The sequence below is a fragment of the Cricetulus griseus genome, chromosome 4 (assembly GCF_003668045.3).
Source record: "Cricetulus griseus strain 17A/GY chromosome 4, alternate assembly CriGri-PICRH-1.0, whole genome shotgun sequence".
NCBI lineage: Eukaryota > Metazoa > Chordata > Mammalia > Rodentia > Cricetidae > Cricetulus > Cricetulus griseus.
In genome coordinates this window covers 153,171,880-153,192,757 of record NC_048597.1, presented here as the reverse complement: position 1 = coordinate 153,192,757, position 20,878 = coordinate 153,171,880, and the positions used below count along the sequence as shown (strand labels likewise).

Below are 20,878 nucleotides of genomic sequence, written 5' to 3'. Positions count from 1 at the left end.
GAGAGCTTTCTCAGCACATCCTAGCAGACATCTCACTATCCTACACTGGGAGGCTCAGCTTCAAGAAAAGTTGTGACTTTGCATCATCCCTTCCCAACCCCATTACTGGCCCAAATATGAACAATAAGAAAGTTGGGTGTATTTTGAAAGTTAAGCTGTCAGAAGACATATATTACTGCCACCCCTAACACTATTGAAGAGCATAAGGTTGGCTCTATTCCTTTATTATAAGTGTAAGCAATATGCAATCAATATTTCTGCAAAGCTAAAGTCCCATAGGAAGAATGGACCTTCAAAACAATGGACTTCTGTGAACGACCCTTCCTGTGAACTGTGTGGCAGACATGGTCATAACAAAAACCACTTCAGGGAAGCTCATTGGACATTGAGACAACCCCTTCCTGGGACATCAGGAAAAGCATGTACCTTGTGCGTTGGAACAACAACTTTACCAGAGGGATTTTTAATATCTGTTAGCAGGAAACTATGGCATTTGGCCCTCAAAAGGGTCCCTTCACCTTGTCAAGTGGACATTCACGCTCTGAGAGCCCAGAAGAAAACGGAGGCTCCACTGACAAGAAAAGCTGAATTGGATTGCTGTTCATAGAGCAGGTCAGACTTCATGCATGCATCCTAACAGGTAAAATAGGAGCCTAGGAAAATAAGAGCGCCTAAGATGCTACCATGGTGTTCCTCGGCAGCATGATTCAATCCAGAGCCACGCCCACCAGTGTTCAAAGGTGGGTGATCATGCAGAGATTGCCAATCTGAGAACCATACCAAGCAGTACCCAAAACATGGAACCCCCAAATAGTCTCTACATCGTTTATTTAAAAGCATTCGTTTCCTTTATAAAAACATTGGTGTTTTACAGAATTATTGAGCTTCTGATTTTCCTTTGATCTATCTGACAAAGGAATGGGGACTGAACTTTGTGGAGCATTGCTGAAATATGGGAATTATAACTCCTATTGAAAGTCCAGGGGGATGGGCTCCAACTCCCCAATTAATGAGAACTAATTTTTAATATAGGCTAAATCATCCTCATCCAAATAATTTGAAAATCTAGCCCCTCCCCGATTTTAGGCAGAGTCTCATCGTGTTGCCCAGACTGACCTGGAACTCCCATGGAGCTCAATCTTCAAAGTCACAGAGATCTGCCTGCCTCTGCCTCCTGAATATAGGGAATCCAAGAGGTGTGCCACTATGGCCAGTTAAAATTCAAAACTTTTTGAGCACTGACCTGATGGCACAAGAAGAAAAACCCACACCTGACACCAGGGACATGCTATAGTGACAATATAGATGCACTGAGAGCCTTGCATATAATACCTCCAGGCTGTGTATACCTGATGTCCCTGAACAGTAATAACTTTGTGTTTAGGCTTGAGTCCTATTATCAAGCCATCTCAACAGATTTTAAAACATTTTAATTTTTTAAATCACAAATATGAAACATTTCTCAACAATTTCAGATTAGGAATATTCAAACTAAACTGTGACTAGTGCATCAATATCTGCAATATTTGTCACCAATGAACTAAGATCTATCAAGTGGTACATTGTCTCCTTCTCATAGTACTGCCTATACATTCCCAAGATACTTTGAGACCACAGAAGAACTCAACCCTGTGTTTCCTTTAGGGCCACCTTTCCTTTTTTCAAACACAGGATAAAGGGCTATGGATTCAAATATACTAAGATTAGCATCCAAAAACCTAACATTTTAAATTCAATAATCACAATAACGATTGTTTGACTTTCCTGAAGTAGCCATTGAATGCCTTCTTCTAGAAATTTCTTTGTGCTGGAGACTAACATGGGAATTCATTTTTTTTTTCCCAAAGGATATTTTGGTTCATTCCATGAGACAAGATTTCACTGGGCTCTATCAGATAGCAACCAAGTGGGAAAGCATGAGGCTGGCATTTACAAACAAAGGGGAAGGTCATTTATCAAGACCCAAGATCATGGATGCTGTAAACCTTTCAAGTTGTCAAGAAGTGGTTCAGCCGGGTGTTGGTGGCCCTCGCCTTTAATCCCAGTACTCCGGAGGCAGAAGCAGGTGGATCTCTGTGAGTTCAAGGCCAGCCTGGTCTCCACAGCGAGTGCCAGCATAGGCTCCAAAGCTACACAGAGAAACCCTGTCTCAAAAAAAAAAAAAAAAAAAAAAGTGGTTCAATGACACCAAAAGGAAACTGCCTGGATCCTGAGAGCTGGGTTCAATATGTACCCACTGGGTGGATATTGGAGAGTTCCTGAAAATATTAATTTGTAACCAAGTTGAATGGAAGTTAAAATATCAATAACAACTTTCTGAGATGTATACGAACCCTGTATGGTGAAATTTAGAATATGTATATCCAAATAGTCACCAAGTTGAAAGACAGTGCCTATTACTTTCAAATGAATCTTGCCTAAATTTCTTTCAAAAGTAGCAATCACTATTATGAAATTAACTTTTAAAACTCCCAAACTCCATAGACTCAAGGACCAGTACAGATAGGCTGTTTGGTTATAAAATTATAAAAATTACATATTAAAAATATGTTTTCAGTGCCCTTAAATTTGCAGTATTTGAGGAAATGGAAGGTTTGGGTGTAAACAGAGAAAAATGTTATTACCTGGAAAAACCAACTTCGTCTGAGTAACTTTAAAGTGGCCTCCATGTCGCCAGTGTCTTAAAAATCATCACTCATGCCTGGAAAACAAGACATTTAAAATATTTTTGTAAGTTGATCCGGAGTAATCTTACACAACTTTTGGTTTTTGGTTTTTTTTTTTTTTCAGTTGATTTCTTTTTTGTCGCTCAATTCTTTTGTACGTTAAATCATAAGTAGCATCAGATGAAGGGTAAAAAGAAATATTTTTTTAAAAAAAAGAAAAACCCTAGATCTATTCCTAGAAAAAAACCAACACTGGGACAGGCCATGTTTATTTCTAGAGTAACCCATAATAAAAATGTTCTACAAATAAGTAACTTTCACATCCCCCACCCCCTGGAAATTCCCTGGCTACCAATGGACTGTAAAAAGGATTTTTACCAGGAAAAAAAAATCATCAAATAGGAATGTGAAGTCTCAGAATATTCCCAAATTCCAATGTTTTCTACCAGACTACTTGCTTAAGAAATGTGGCAGAGAGGCCACTAATAGTCAAGGATGGGAAGACATATTGGGCATACAGGGTGAGGATCACTTGGCATGATGAGAGAGAGAACCCTGAGAGAGAGAACCTTCTAAATTTCAGCTTGGGAGATACCTAGTCTCCACCAACAGGGCTGTGCCAAAGGAACTGGTCTCGAACAGTGATTGGTTCCCAGGTCTGGCCCTCTTCTCCCACAGTAGTGCTCTTGTGTCCACTGTACCACAGCTTCCACTGAGATTTTGCTTTATTTCATTGTTCCTTCACTAACGGAAGGCGGACCTATTGTGTGGCTCCCTGATGACAAGGACTCTGAGTTCTGCATGTCTTTGGACTTGAGCATCCAGTCTGTGGTGATGTCAGCAGCACTGTGCCTACAGAAAGGTGTTGCCTTTCATTTTTAAAGATGTATGTCCTATGGACATTGTTTATTCTGAAATGAGAGGGCCAGTATACTAAGCAATTTTTGATGAAGAAAAGAAGGAAGATAGGAAGAGGGAGAAAAAGGGAAAGTGAGACTTATGATAAGGAAGAGGAAGAGATGGAAGGGGGAAGAAAGATAAAGAAAAAGAAAACAGGCAAAGAAAGAAGAAAAGGGAGGTGAGGAGCTTGTTACACACACCCTTCAGCATTCTCCCTGACACCCAGCTTCTTGAAGCAAGGAGAGTTTGGGGTCTCCTACAGCTTTTCTGTTTTTCTGATGCCTTTTCTTTTACTCTCTGACTTCACTGTCATGTGTGTGTCTCTCTGTGTGTGTATCTCTGTGTGTGTCTCTGTGTGAATGTCTGTCTGTGTGTATCTCTGTGTCAGTGTATGTCTGTGTCAGTGTGTCTCTCTGTGTGTCTGTGTATCTCTCTCTCTCTCTCTCTCTCTCTCTCTCTCTCTCTCTCTGTGTGTGTGTGTGTGTGTGTGTGTGTGTGTGTGTGTGTATGTGTGAAGATCCAAATGCTTCCACAAAACAAACACATAATACCAGCACTCAGGAGGCAGAGGCAGGAGGATCTCTGTGAGCTCGAGTCCAGCCTGGTCTACAGAGTGAGTTCCAGGACAGCCAGGGCTACACAGAGAAAACCTATCTTGAAAAACAAACACACACACACACACACACACACACACACAAAAAAAAAAAAAAAAAAAAAGAAGCACACCCATCAGATGCTGATCTCAGGGTAGTTCTCTGGTGCCCTCCCTCCTCTAATATTGCCATAAGGTCCCTAGACTGTGGTATGGGAAAACCTCCCTAGAATACAATATGGCACCAAAGCCAGCAACTTTAAGCTGAATTAAGTCTTTTCCCAGGAAAATCTGTATTGAAGGGAGGGAAGGAAGACTCATCCTACAGCAGGGCATGGTGGTTCTCCGCTTCTTTCAAGCCAGGCCAGGTCAGACATAGCCACTTAGAATCCCCCCACTACACACTCCCTGTACAAAAAAAGAAAGGAAGAAAGAGAGAGAGGGAGGGAGGGAGGAAGGAGGGAAGGAGGAAGAGACAGAGAGAGAGAGGGAGAGAAAGAATTTAAGAAAAATGCAAATGACAGCATGTATAGGTCAACTGAAGAACAAAGACATGAAAATGGTCTGATAGAATCAAGTCGGGTGAAAAATAAGCCCTCGGATCATTTGAGTGGTGTAGTTCTATTTTTCGTAATTAAGGAAATGTCTGAGCCTACTTAATGTTCCCTGAAAACAGATGTAGAGCTGAGATCAAGAACTGGAGAGTGAGGACTAGGACCAAGTTTGCTTTCGACACACTTGGTGAAACAAAGGAGAAAGAGGCTTCGCCAGCCACAAGCTGCTCTGTGTGCAGCTGGCTATGAAAGATGGCTTTCACTTTGGGAGGAACCAAGTTTGCTCACAGTCACAACCTTCCTTCCTTCTTAAGATGCCAGCCCACAACTTCTTCTCTAGCTACATTGTCAACAAAGCAAGGGAGGAGGATGCAAATGAAAAATAACAGGACTCCAATTCTGACACAGAAATATTAGGCATCTGTCATTTCTTTAATATTTGAACTGAGTGCGGCACAAATGTTCCCAGGAGGCTGGCCAACCTTAACACTTTCTATTCAAAGCCAGGTTTTGTTCTTGAGAAGGCATGGCACAATTAGATTAGAATGTGGGGGTGCTGAAGAAAAGATGAAGTTGCTTACACCCTGTGAGGAAGAGAATACACAATCTACAAAGGGCCAGTACATCTTCGGAGCCATGTCTGTTACAGTCAGATCCCTAGTCTAGAAATGCCTGAAGCCTCCACAATGATGCACTCGAAAAGAAGCAACCACCTGCCCTGAGTGACTTGACTAGATTCTTATGAAGTAGAATGCCCTGTGCTTACCGAAGGGTACAGAGCCACTTACAGGGGCACACAGAGTTACCCTACAGACCTGTATTTCACCCTACCACCAGGAAGGTCCAATTGTCTCATCTGGGCCTCCTGATTTGTAGGTTTCCTTATTTATAACAATGACCAGCTAAGCAGATTACAAATTTATACAGACTCTAACAAATAAGGTTTAGAAGACCCCTGTGTTATCCATGTTAGTTCTTTCTAGTCATATTCTCTCTCCCTCTCTTTTTCCTTCCCTCTGTTTCTCTCCCTCTTTCCCATATACATACCACACACACACACACACACACACACACACACACACACACACACACACACACACACACAAGCTGTTGCCTGCTTAACCATATCAGAATGACAAGCAACATCTGTTTGTAAAAGAGATCAAAAAAATCAAAAAAGAGATAAAAAAAATCAAAATCAAACCTTAATTTTTTTGGCTATGTTTCTCTTCTCTTTTTCCCCCTGACTCTAAAATCAGAGGGGAAGAAAGGACAGTGTTAATATCTCATCAGGTGTGGGTCCCAGGGCAGTGGGCTCAGCAAGGCTGGCAGACAAAGTGGTTTCACTCAGTACAGCAGTATTTAAGGATGTCTTCCTAGAGTATGCCCAGCCACACCAAAGCCAGCCTAGCAAAGCCCCAAAAGCTGGACTCTGCTTGTGGCTTTCCAGTCATCTTCTCATCGAAGTTGTGAGGGCTTTTGGCATCTGGCAAGAGATGATAAGAGAAAGGAAGACAAGGCAAAGTGGGAAGGAGGGACAGAGAAGATGGGAGCTCATTTGTGTCTTTTGTCACACAAGACCATTCCACACATGTCACACACAGAAACACACGAGGGACAGCTAGAGGCCTAGGCAGGAATGCATGAAACTGGCCATCAGCAAGGGCCTCTGTCAGTCTCCTTCCCCTCACAGGGACCTAGATTTCTGGAAAGTCCCTAATGATCCACAGACTCAGTGTAAAGAACCAGAGCTGTGTCTATGGGTTGGAGGAAGGAAGGATCTAGTAATGAAAGCCTCCATCTTCAGCGTGAAAGATTTTGCCCCAGCAGAAGGGAAAGAGCAGCCTGTTAAGACTCTCAACTCCCATTTCACTTGGGATTTGGAAGAAACCCACACACACACTGAGGGAGAAATAAATCCAGACAAGTTGCTAAGGAGACTTGTGTAAACTCCAAGCACAGACATATTTCTTGGCCTTTCCCCTGCAAGGCATCTCCTATTCTGAGCACGCAGCTCTGCAGCAGCCTTGCACCAACCTTCTGCATTAATCTTGGCCTTAGCTGAGCAGACTGGCAGAGCTCGCTGGCTGGAGATATCATATTCTTCAAAGTTAATAAGTTAAAGGTGTGTGTGTGTGTGTGTGTGTGTGTGTGTGTGTGTGTGTGTGTGTGTGTATGTGTGTGTGTGTAAGAGAGGGAAAGAGAGAGAGAGGAATGTGAGAATGTGTGTGAGCCTGTGTACGAGAAAGTGTGAGTGTATATATGTGTGTGAGTGTGTTTCTGTGAGAGAGTGCATGTAAGAGAGAGAGTGTGTGTGTGAGTGTGTGAGAGAGAGAGTGTGAGTGTGGGTGTGGTTGTAGGGAGAATGTAGAGGAATCTTAATTTGAAGTTTTTAAAGTATCAGTGTTGAACAAAGCATATTCACACTGAGGAAATGGGTAAGTAGAGCTCGAAATTCTGGAAAATTCCCTTTGCCTCTACATTTGGCTTTTCTCTTTGCTCCTAGAATTTCCCTTCCTGTGTTTCCAGATAAAATCCTGTCCTGTTGTATATGTGAGCAGAGCTTCTACCCCTGTGCATGTTCGTGCAGGGACCCAAGTTTCTAGAACACAGCACATTCTATCGAGGGGGGATCTGCCCTTCTGCCTTCCTGCCCTGCAGAGTCCTGTAGTGTTCAGCCCTTGCAAACACATGGGGAAAATCCCAAAGGCCTAGAGCTCCATCCTGCTAAAATGTGATGGCAGCTAGCCTTGGGGAAGAGAGATTTCAGACTGAGCAGTCTCTTAAACAGAGAACTCCTCCCAGAGAGACACATCTCCAGCCACAGCTGATATCTGTCAACATTTGATTTAGGGGGAAATTAACATTTTCTTGTCAGACAGAGATGTTTGTGCTGCAGAAGTCAATATTTTCTTTTCTCAGCCTCCTCTATTAGAATTTCTGTGATTTTTCCCAGGACGGAGAGAAAGTAGAAAAATATAGTCCAGACCATTGTTCAGGGTGCAGTGATAAACATACGTATTCCAAAGTCTGGCCTAGAATATGTCTGTGTTTTACTTGTATATTGGCATGCAGGTTCACATGAATGTATTTGGATATATGTTTTTTGGATATGTGTGTATTGGATATGTGTGTGTGTGTGTGTGTGTGTGTGTGTGTGTGTGTGTGTGTGTGTCTCAAGAATGCAAACATGTGTATGTATGTATAGCTTGTGCATGGGTCTGCATATATGCACCTGTGTATTTCATATATTTGTTTTGCAGATTTATGTCTGTTTAATATGTTTGTGTATAGTTGTGTACTTGTGTATTTTCTTGGTGTGCATGCCTCTCTTGGTGTATGTGTGCGTTTCACTGCCTTGCCATAGATGATGCTATTAGTAAAGCACACACAAAGATAGCTGAGGGATGGACATCTGCTCAGGGCCTCTCCAAACCAGGAAGATTTACATTTGCCACCAAATGTAATAGATAAACCACAGTGACGGGCCACCAACCAAACATCCTGATGTTACAGTTTTTGGATGGTTGGCCATGGATGAGAGACGGTTGAAAGAAGGGACAAAGTCTCTGCATTTGTGCAGAGGCTTGGGTGTGTCCCTTTGTGATCTAGGAAGGCTATGTTGCTGCCATTGCTTTACTCTGACAACCTTTTCTTGGCTTCACACTTGAAGACTAAGGCAACTGACTCTGACTGGGTTAAGTCAGAGGGCCAGGCAACTCTGAGGCTGACTCTTAAGTTAGCAAAATGGAGACTTTGCTCCTGTCATTCTGGAGACAAGAGAAGACCAAGTAACCAGTCCTGCCTATTCACCTTTCACCAACAAGACTCCAGGTCACTGGGCCTCTATTCTAGGAAAGGGGGCATTTATGTGTTTCTTCCTACAAAGTGTTTCTCCCTCAGATGTCACCTGGCACTATGCCCATCAAGACTCAAAGTGAAAGCTGAACTGGGGGATTTGATCAGGGTGGGCAGGCCCCAGCAGGTGATGGGACAATTGCCCAGAGTCCTGACTAGCCTGGAGGCAGGAGGGGGATACTTGCAATTTTTTAAATATTTTTTGAGATTATAATTATATCATTTTCCCCTTCTCTTTCCTCCTTTCAACACCCCCTTATGTCCTCCACCTTATTCTCTTTCGAATTTATGACATCTTTTTCTTTAATTGTTGTTATGAATGCATACACACACACATTTCTAAATACATAAATGCAATCTGTTCAGTCCATATAGTATTACTTGTACATGTGTTTTCAGGGCTGACCATTTGATATTGGATAAACAATTGGTGCTCCTCCCTGGGGAGCACTATGATTCCTACTGTCAGCATTCTTTAGTTGCCTGGAGTTCTTTGTCTAGGACTGAAGTCTTGTGGGCTTTCTTGCTTCCATGTCAGCATGTCTTTTGACATTCATCCTTGTTCAGATCATGCTTAGGCAACCTTGCACATTTTTTTTTCATTTGTCCTTGAAGCTGCAGTGACCAGAACTCCAGAAATCCTGCCTAGCAGCCCATTGGCCTGCTGGAGCTGAGTGGATTGCTTCCCCATAATGTAGAGAAATATTTGTCAGGAGTGCTGTATAGACTTGCATCACTGAAGAGAGGAAGAATTGCTTGACAGGAACGGCACTGTCTCCATTTCTGAAGTGAGGTTTCTGTCTCACATTTATTACCCCCAAATGCTTTCCTTGGTAACCTAGCTTATTACTTTCCAAAATTCTCCAAACAACAAAAAACATATGAGATAACTTTCATTCCACTACACCTGCCCTCCCTCCAACTCTGCCATCCTTTTCGGAAAAGATATTAGTAAACAAAAGATCAACATTGCCAGGATAACCTTAAGGGGAATCCATCTATATGTGTACACTGTGAATTCAGATATCTTTCAAATTTCAAAGAAGGCAGTTTTCACATTACATTGGGAAATTCTTTAAGGAAGCCTTTGAAATGTCAGAAGAAACAGGAGACATATCAACAGTGGCTGGCAAACTAAACTGTCATTCAGATGTATCTCAAAAAATGAAGTAACTCAACTTCTATTTGGAACATGGATATAAGTGAACATTCACATACATATGCTATGATGGTTAATATTAATGTCTAATTTGATAGAATCTAGAAACACTGGGAGATGGACTTCTAGGTATATCTGTAGGGGTTATCATTTTTGAAAGATTTATTTTTATTTTTAATTTTGAGTATGCATGTATTCTGTATGTAGGTGTGTACAGATGAGTGTAGGTATCTGCACAGCCAAAAGGCAGTGGCGGATCCTCTGGAAATGGAGTTACAGGCAGTTGTGGGTCACCCAACATGGGTGCTGGGAATTGAACTTGGGTCCTTCATATGAGTAGAAAGAGCTCTTAACCAGCAAGTACCTCTTCAGTACCAAGATCATCTTATGTTAACTGATACAGGAAGACTTGCCAACTGTGGTTGGTGCCTTTCCCTGTCTGGGATCCCGGACTATGTACATGGAGAAAGAGAACTAAGCAGTCACAAGCATTCTTGACTTTTTGTTTCTTGGTTGCAGATGCAATGTAACCAGCTACATCAAGTCACTGCTGCTGTGGTTTCCCTGCTATGCTGGACTACATTCTGGGACTGTCAGCCAATCCAACCTTTTCTTTTTAAGCCATTTTTTTTCTGGGGTATTTTATCATAGCAATGGAAAAGAGACTAAAACCTATGCAGATGTGTAAACAGGCAAACCTATCACTATTAACCTTGTGGTGAAAGACCACACTTTTTTTCACATTTTATAAACTGACCCTTTTTTAGTCCACTCTGAGATTTAATCTTATGGGATGGATACAGGAGAATAAATGAAATGTTCCACCTTTTTTATCTTGTATAAACTAATGTTTCACATCATCCAGCAATTCTCTCTAAAACCCAAAGACTCCATATTAGACAGGAATTGAAACAAAGAAAAGCTGAGTTTTTCCAAAGCTGAGGCATTGTTACAATGACAACAGCGGGATTCAGATTCCTAGGTGTGGATGAAGGAATCTGGGTGTGCTTCTTTGTTCATTCTGCTTTCCTTGTTGGTCAGCCACGGCAGGTCACCTGGAATCCCAGGGTACAGGACACACCAGCCACATGTACTCCTGCAGTCACCAAATTGGGTAATGTCAAAAGTGATGAAGTACCCAAATGGTCATATTGAGAACTGGCACAGAGAGCAGTCAAGGCTGAAATGGATCCCAGACAGGGAAAGGCACCAACCACAGTTGGCAAGTATCAGTTAACATAAGATGATCTTGGTGCTGAAGAGGTACTTGCTGGTTAAGAGCTCTTGCTACTCATATGAAGGCAGTGTATTCCAGTGAAGCCAGTGCAACTGTGCATTCCTCTAATTCTGACAAAGAGTGACTAATAGCAGGTAATTGGCTTACCAGTCTAGAAAGTGGAAGGTGCATGTCTGTTACATGAGGTGAATATTCATGCTAACTAGGTTTCTACTTGTTTTCTCAATGGGGCAGGACTGAGAGCAAATTCAAGATGGAAAGAGAAGAGTGCTCCAAGATCAAAGTGTCTCCTGGAACATGTTTACTTGTTTCCTATATATACACTTAAATCAAGTGGTTATTAACATATAATTTAAAAATGACTAGTGCCCCCAGGAAGAGTTCAAATGTTATCAAATGTTATTCTTAGGCAGAATTAAGCCCCTGCTATAATCACATCTATATTTTCATCTCACATGAATAATGTATTGGTGACACTTAATATGAACCAGACATCACCTCATGGATGGCTTATAAAAGCACGGTCATACTTTCACCTCCAATGGTGTAGTATTTTGTGGTTGGTAGATAAGAATAGGTGGGTTTTGTGTGCAGTCTCCCATGTAAAGGACTCCCCTTGAAACATCTTCAGTGTAACTTGAAGAACTCTGATGCCAACCTCTTTTTTTGTTGTTAAGTAAGTCACTTTTATCAGTTTGGACTGACTTGAAGAAAGATTCTGAACTTGAGTACAATCTCAGTAGGAATAAGTTTTATCAGAACTAGCAGTCTGTTATCCTACAATGGAAGAAGAAGGTTGACAACAATGAGATTTTGTCATTTTCAATTAACCCTTAACTTTCTTATGTCACCATGTCTTTGCCTTTTTCATGACAACAAGGAAAAGGTAGTTATGAGCTTCTAATGGAAGACACTTTGAGATGCCTGAAAACAATTATTTTCACTACTGTATCATCTCTGAACATTCTACCTAATAAGGAAGTATAATTTTATCTTACAGGAAATAAATCTTATAAATGTCATTTACAACCCTTTGAGTATACAGCACATTATATAGGAGCAAATCAGGAAAAGAAGGGCCAGACAAGTCCTGTCATCACTGTGAGAAGTATGGCTACTGACGGATAAATCTTCATCAAAGGCAGAAAAAAACAAAATGATTAATTTTAGCCCTGGCTCACTTAAAAACAGCTATGTTAGAAAATACATTTTTTACAACAAAAACCTCCCCCAGGATAATGCAACCAGAGAGACCAAATGGTCATGGTCATGTCTCTTGCAAAGCCTGGAGGGGACCTGGCAGTGGTGAGGAACAACAAAACAGTAGCACTGACACTTCCCAGCTCCTTTCTGCTAAAAAGGTAGACTGTAATGACAGAACAGAATAGAAGGACAGCAGTTTTGTCCTTTACTGAAAACACTGTTACAGCAAAGGATCATGAGACCTTGGGCCCTAAGAAGCGTTAGCCCTGGTGGAGAGTTCTCACAGGAAAGAATTGAGTTCATTCATAGATTAGTACCCTTAAGAGGAGGGAAAGTTGCTGCCAATGGTCAGTGTGAAAAGTCACTTTTCAGATATCAATCCCTAAAAATGACCACATCAGAGACTTCTTCATCATCTAAAGTTCCCTAGTGAGCTCATATGATGGGCTATGAAATGTATCTTCCAAAGAATATAGGTGGGGAGCCTTGATAGGGAAGTCAGGTATGGATACCTACCTGAGGGGTAAACAATCTTATTTCTACTTTTCAAAAATGCAAATGAAGGCTTTTACTGTCTTGGTCCCCAATGAACCAGCATCCTGTCTATAAAGATGGAGGCCTTCTAGCCAATGAACACTGGCAATCCTTCCTTCTTTGAACAGGCTCACGGGACCTCATGAAGTTAGACCATCATCTAGCTAATTTCCTTGTCACTTAGGAAGACTTTCAAATGTGTTCTACAGTTCAGCTCTGTTTTCAGTGCGTGTGGCAAATGGCATGAAGAGTTGGGGCTACCAGATGTTTCTCAGTGACCTGTGTGTATACATCAAATCACTGATGAGTTTTCCTTGGGACCCAGAGCTCTGGGCAGAAGTGGTGACCACAACAAACATGAGGCTCTATCTCCACCAGCAAAGCAGGGATTTTCAAGAAGCCTTATAGGCTTGACCTCCAGGGGGGTAAACCTGGTTAGACATTGGAAATAAGATACAATAAAAACTCTGTCTGGAACAGGTTTACACAAGCTCCCCTGAGTAAGAGAAATTATGAGAAATTCTATCCAGAGTTCAGCTGGGCATCAAGACCATCCTTACTTTCTGCACATCTGTAAATCCTATTAGTGCTTATGAAATAGGATTGCCTGCTGATGGATTTGGGAGCTGCTCCCTCTCCCCACTGAAGAGGCCATGAAGACATGAACAGTAACATATGGTTGCCGCCACTCCCTGCTCATAGTTTCCTTTGTGTGTATGTGTGTGTGTGTGTGTGTGTGTGTGTGTGTATGTGTGTATGGGTGTGTGTGTTTGGGGGGTTACTTGCAAGCGACGACAAAAATTTAGGGTGTCCCTAACCTAAATGCTATGCCTATGCATGTACAGGAGCAAGAGTCTCCGTCTCTACAGCAACTACAGTTGACATTTATTTGTTGCTATGTGCCTTCTCAAACCCAGTTCTGAAATTTCCTCTTAGAAGTTCTTGGCCGTTCTAGACCCATGGCTGTCAGATAATGGTATCACCAAATGCTCACCAAGCTAGCATGGAAACCCCAAGAGAGAGAATCCTCCATAACTGCCTTTCTTGTGGTATCAGCATCTTAGCGGAGGGTTCCGGAATGGTACTATCTTCATTGTGCATTTCTCCTTCCTATTAGACTTCTAGTGGACTGGTATGCCACTTCCCTGTGCCCATACATTCACAAATGGGCTGTGCCAGATGGGCTCCTAATCACAGCAATCATTTGGGAAATGAAATGCTAGAATGACCATTTTACCACTTGAAATTGGGGCCTAAGCTGTCGCTGTGTCCTGTATGAGACCCAAGTTGCCTCTTAAAGAATGCCATGAATCCAACATGGGCTTCGTGCTTTATGACGTCTGAGTTTCTTTCCCAGAAAATGACTGCAGCTCAATTCAGTTTTGTTTCTGTTCTGATGGCTGCTATTAATACTTCCTATTTACAGAACACATACCTCAGAGGAGCTCAAAACATTTACAGAAATTAGCCAAGCCTTGTAATATCCTGTCAAGTGGGCAGGCACTAAATATTACTTTCTTCATTTAAAAGGAAGAAACCAGGCTATAAAAAGGGCAAATATCTTTGCTTGCTACAGACACAGGACCCCATCGCCCACTCACTTCCAAGGTTCTACTGAGGTGCCAAATGGGGTAAGTATTTATTTACACTGTACTCATAAGCTTAGGACTCTAGTGGTTTTCAGACACACATATAAGGCTATAAGAATCCTCCCATGCAAATATCATGCCTGCTGTCTTTCCAGAAATAACACACACACACACACACACACACACACACACACACACACACACACACACACACTCATAATACAAGCTTCCTCAGCAATACTCATTTTGATTGATGGATTTGCAATCAGCCAACTCCTCCTTCTAGAGCAGTTTCCTTCCTCTCTTCCAAGACAGCGCCTAGATTCTGTTTAGTTGGCAGTCTTAAAATGACCTTGAGGTCCCAGGAGTAATCAGGTTGTGGGGGTTGTAGTCCCCACAAGTCCAACATTCAGCCTGTTATAATCACTAGAAAGTAGTAACATATAAGGAACTTCTGGTTTTGAGGCAGGTGGGACTATGCTGGCATCCTAGTCCTGCCACTGGGAAACCTTGGGCAAGGTCATTAAATTTTCTCCATCTCATTGTCTATAAGAAGAGTATCATATTTGCTCTGAAATTCATACGGGTACTATTTGTAACAGATGACATGCAAATTCATGAATATGATAGTGGCCAAAGACACAATAGTACTTCTATAGTGGATGCTCCATAGCCAGTATGAAGAAAGACTGGGCCAAGCATGGTAGTTCATGCTGTATTTTCAGAACTTTAGAGGCTGAGACAGGTTGATTGCCATGAGTTTGAGCCCAACACAGGCTATGCAATGAGTTCTGGGATAGCTTAAATACGTAAGCACTATTTTGATAAAAAGTAAGAAAAGAGACTAATAGAGTAAAGGAGATAAGATAGTCACAAAGAACTGACTTGATGAAGAAATATTGTGAAGATACATAAAGTATACAAAATGAGATGCAGAGGGTTTTATGATTGTCTGTACAGCGAAATCCCTCAGATTATGTTCTTGTTCAGGACAGGGTACCAGAAGGTAGAGGATGAAATAAGATATTGAGATAAACTTCATGGACGGTGCAATAGAGTGTCGGAAGAACCATTGTTGCTGTTACTGCTGTTGTGTGGGTCCAGTGGGGAGGGCGGGATTCCCGTCTCTCCAGCTCCAGGCACAGAAGAGAGAGGTCAAGTGACTAAGCTAAAGAGAATTGCTCAATGAATGACCTAACCGGGAATTAATTGTTGAGTCAGAAAATAAGGACACAAGTGTGAATCACAAAGAATCTTATGTATTGTTTGGACATCTGAATGTAGTGAGGACACATCATCCTTTGGGAAGAAACAAGGCTAGAAAGTTCTGAGGCTTAGATTCCACAGGAGTGTTTCTTCAAGTGCAGCCTCAGGACCACCCAGCCAACTCCCCTGGGAAGCTGAGTAATCACTGAGATTCCTGGGACCCACCCAGATCCACATCAGATTCTTTGGGATAGAGATCCAGAAATATGGATTGCCTATAAACACACCGCTCTTTCTTTCTCCCTGCCACTGATTTTTTGAACTGCCTGTATTTAGAATATATAACCTGATGTTCTGTTATGTATATATACATTGTAAAATGATCAACACAAGCTAATTAACAGATCTGTAACACAGTTGCCATCTGCTCCCTTCTTCCTACCTCCCTTTCCCTCTGTCTCTCTCCTTTCCTCCCTCTCTCCCTGCCCCCTCCCTGCAACCCTGTCCCTCCTTCCTTCTCTCTCTTCTCTCCTTTCTTTCTCTCTTTCTCCTTTTTTAATGGAAAGGATACAATCTTTATCCATTTAGCAAATGAAAGGATATTCAGAAAAACGGACTAAAAATTATAACACTACTAAAATGTACATTCCTCCCAGAGAGATCTACAGATCAATGCAATCCTTACCGCAACTCCAATGCCATTCATCACAGAAAGAAAAAGGAAACCCTGAAATTCACAAAGAATACAAAAGACCCTTAATGCCCAAAACAGTACTGAAAAAGAAGAACAAATCATTATTTCAAAACATGCTACAAAAGTACAATAATCCAAACATTGTGGTTCTACATAAAAACAAAATTAAATAGACAAATGGAGCATGCTAGAAAGCCCAGAAAGCTATGCCTTGTGGTAAACTTATTTCCACAAGGTGGAAAGAACTTAGAGTGAAGAAAGAAGCACCTTTTGTCTTCCAACCAACAGTGTTAGGAAATTTGTTTACACACATTCAGAAGAGCTAATTGGACCCTTATCGAAAACTATATACAAAATCATCCCAAAACGTAAACTACTAGAAAAAATAAACTTTGAGTAGCTTATTGAGGCCTATATGGGCAGCTGAGGAAATTCGAAATCTGGCCAACTCTTGAAAGGGATGAGCATTGGAGATTCTTAGCAAACTTCAGTCTGCCTCAGAGTTTGTTCTGAAATGGGGCTACTCTTTGTTTTAAGTTGTTCTTGTGCCAAAGAGAGACAGGCCTTGGGCAGCTCCATGTTTCACCTCCTGATGATTAACCCTAAGATGACCCTGAGTGTGGGCGTACTCCTTTCCTTGAGGCTGGGAGGTGTCTAGAAGGGTCACACACTTGCCTCATCAGTGCAGTGATTCGCCCTATTGACGTTAGAGGGAATCAAGGGCCAGGTGCTGTATGTCTTGACTGACCCAGAGAAGCTCTCTGGAAATTCACATTTTATGGAGGTGCCAGGCTTAGATGGTTTGGACCAAATGGAAATTATTATTCCCATAGGAAGTGAATTTGGGTTTGAAATTCCTGATCTAGGTGCAGAGATAGACATTAAAGTGTCTGCAAGAAAATATAGATTACTTTGCAGAAAAGAGGGGTGTGTATAAACCAAGTATCAGACCTTCTTTCTCTTAGAGAGGACTCAGAGAATAGTGGCAAGTGCCTGGAAGACAGAACACATGGGCATCATTGCCAACTGACAGCAGCCATATTGGACCTGTATTTAAATTATCTATTTTATCCTTTGAAAATAAGTAATTATAAAACCTCCCAAAAGCCCCTTATTCATATTTCACTTGTCAATAAATGTTGTGGTTATAACATCAAAAGCTTAAGCAATAAAAAGAAAAATAGACAAGTTGTTTGATTGAAGTGAAAATCTTGACCACAAATGACATGGCCAGCAGAATACATAGGCAAATTAAAATATTTTCAGACTGTATGTCCTGTGTCTGCTATGAGATTAGCTCCTTTCCTGTCATAGGTAATAAGTCTGAGGATAGTGGAGTTAGCTCTTTTCCCAAGTCTGTTTGGACAAATCATAACCTTTCCAGAATTTAGCTCCTTTGCTATGATGTAGGGGCTACATTTGAATGACACTTTCAATGACAGAGTTCTTTAGCCATGGCTGCTTCTGTTCCCTCACTTGAGGTACAAGGTGGACTATTCAAGTCCTGGCTTGAGCAGTCCTGAATTTGCTTGGTGTCACCTGCACATCTTCAAATACAGAGGCTGACTGTCATTTGACTTTGCTGCTCTACTCTTTAGTTATTAAAATCAGTGAGTAGGGATTCTCTGAGCACTGGTTCTAAATGGCTATGCATACAAATGTTATGTTTAATGCATTGATAGTTTAATTATAATACATGTCATAACATAATAACTCGAACCAATAACTACCCCTCTCTCTCCACACACACACCACCTCCACAAAGAAGACATTTCTTTCCAGCCTAGGGGAAGGATGGAATAGCAACAAGGCATGCAGCCATGTTAATGCGACAAACAGCCAAGGGAATATGGCATGTCTAAGGATGGCAGACCCAAAAGTAGCAGGTGATAGTGTCCTCGATAAATCCATGTTTTGGAAGGCAAAATCCATCCATCTCTGATGGAGACAAGCCTAAAGAAATGGAGAAGAGTCATGGACAGAAGGCTGTGAGTCTCCACACAGAACTTCTACAGGAGCTCAGCCAAGGGAGAGGACTTTGGAGCTGCTGTATCTGGAACTGTCATCCTTACCTGATTTATTAAGGAAATGGGCTGGGTGACTTAGTCACCCAGAGCCCCAATTTCCTTGAGTATAAAATTGGAAAAGTAATAAATGGGCTCTCCTAAGGTTAAGGAAACAACTGGATAAAACAGCCCAAGAGTTCCTAGGCGTGTGACTTAGACACATCAGGAGTGAGTTTCAAAAGCTAACTTTCACACTGTATAGTGGTCTGTCATCTGTGACCTCTGATCTTGCTTATAGACTCAAGAATGTGGAGTAGTAATGTGGTATTTAGGACTACCCAGTGCACTGTGCTTTTGGAGTCTTCAAATCATTTTAATTTTAGAGTTCCAGTGTTATTTGTGTGCTCTATATTACTCTTCATAACTAAAACAAAACTTCAAACATGGATGGTGAGTCCTTTTAACATAGAATCTAAAGAATCTTTCTAAGATGCCTGAAAGTGACCCTACTTTTTAAGGCCAAAATTATTACAGAAATAAAAATTCAATGGTTCCGAGCTGTTGAATTCTTAGGGTCTAAGACACTGCATAGTAAATACCAGGTAAGTAAACATTGCCTGAACACATAGCTGATGTATCTATCCATTGCAACACAGGAGTAGACCTTTCACAAAAAGATCTGATAGCATATGAATGCCAGGGGCGTTATTGTACATCATTGGTCAGAGTTAAGGGAAACTGGACATGAGTTACCATTCCCACAGTAACTTAGAAGATTATCATCATTTAACAAAGCACATTGCTACAGTTCGTAGTGCTGCCTACAAACTTCAGGGGCTGCCAATGGGATGATATTGAGAGGTGGAGGAAGGGGACTTTGGGAGGTGAGTAAGTCACGAGGTTTCCTTGGCATGAACAGGACCAAGTTCCACTGAACAGGCTTCATATACCACATGGTCTCTCGGCCTTCTGCTTTCCGCCACATAAGGACACTTTATTTCTTGTATAACCTATCCCTCCATGGACACTTCAATCTTCCCTCATCTCCAAAGTAGTAAGAGATAATATCTGATTGTTATAAAGAACTCAGACTGGGATTGGAGAGGTGGCTCAGTGCAGAGGACCTGAGTGTAGTTCCCAGAAGGCATGTTGGGTGACATATCTACCTATAACTCCAGCTCCAGTGGATCAGACACCCTCTTTGGGCCTCTTTAGGCATCTGTATTCACATGCACAGACACATATATACAAATAATTAAAAATTAGAAATAACTCCTGAAAATATAAGTAAGAAAATAACCCAGAGTGTACTATCCTCTTATAGAAGCCCAACACAGAGCAAGACATATCCGCCACTCTGACAATATCCAGCTTTTTCTTTAAAAAGTATCTAAGGGAGAAAGTTAAAATGTCTTAATTTGTAGCCATCATCTTTGCCATCTTGGACCTAGAAGTAGAGGAGCAATATGGATCTCTTGGATATCTTCTGCTATTCATTGTCCCTACTTCTTTCCTTCCACAGTCACTTTTGTTTCTGCTCACCCCTACTCACCCTCCTTGGCACGCATGTACTAATGGCTTGCATAGGCATTAGGAGTTGGTGCATGCTCCTGTTTACTGCCAAGTGCTAAGCCCTGGTATAATACTGGGCATAAGGATATATAGAAAATGTATTAAATAAGTTTAGTATTAGCTGAGAGGATCAGGGGTATTTCACACAAGGAAGAAAAATCTGTTGTTTCATCTCTGCAAGAATTTCTATCCACTTTCAGTCTGCACCATTATTTCCTTTTGCTGTATTTTTATGTATTTATGCTTTTGGTTATTTGCTTCTCTATGAGTTGTGAAGGCCTTGAATTAAGGAGAATTTATTTCTCCCATGTTTGTTGTAGGTTATTTGTACACTCTGTGAAGAGGTATTGTTGTGATTGTTGTAATGAAGAGGTGAACTGCCAATAGCTAGTAGGCAGGAGGTATAGGAGGAATTTCCAGGGAGAGAAAGGAAGAGAAGGAGGAATCTGGGCATGCAGGAGATGCCAGGACACAGAAAGGAAGCAGAAGGTGCAAGATGGAAGAAAGGCAATGCTATTTGATAAAACACAGATTAACATGAATGGGTTAATTTAAATTATAAGAGCTAGTTAGGAACAAGCCTAAGCTATAGGCAGAGCTTTCACAATTAATAAGAAGACTCCATGTTATTATTTGGGAGCTGGCAGTCAGAACAGAAAATACTCATTACACTTGTCTCCTCCTGCAAAGAGTCATTCAAAGGTTCTGCCCATGGTAATTGTGGTCACCAAGCATGGCTGATGGTCTGGAGACCAATGTGATGTGTACAACCCTTTCTGAACTTCCTATGGTGGGGGTGAGAAGGGGGAACACAAAATGTGTCAATTATCCTGGCATCTAGACCAGTGTCCAGGATTTTATAGACAGTAAATCTGAAGACATGTCAGGACCCATGAAAAGGAGTCCATTTCATCTTGCCACAGGTTCAGAGAGCTCAAATATGTCTTATCGTCCATAAGACATTAGTTTGGAGGCTATAGGATGTTTTGGCATTGGTGGTGGATGTCTCTTATCTAAATACAATAGACTTGGGCCAGATGTGTTTACTTTCAACCCTGAAGACTGGTTGGCAGCTGTGGCTACAAACTACCTGGAGGATTAAAGGAAG

The 20,878-nt window shown here is 41.5% G+C and overlaps 1 long non-coding RNA gene across 5 annotated transcripts in view; it reads right to left on the bottom strand.

Annotated features, from left to right (window-relative positions):
* Positions 1-20,878, bottom strand: part of LOC103164390 — a 136,640-nt gene that overhangs the window by 65,093 nt on the left and 50,669 nt on the right. For 3 of the 5 annotated variants that reach the window (XR_004769593.1, XR_004769592.1, XR_003484692.2), the window contains one exon: positions 2,625-2,701. This is a non-coding gene — a long non-coding RNA (uncharacterized LOC103164390). Of the gene's footprint in view, positions 1-2,624; positions 2,702-16,183; positions 16,226-20,878 lie in introns of all 5 variants that reach the window. The other 2 variants (XR_004769591.1, XR_004769590.1) reach the window with 1 other exon arrangement.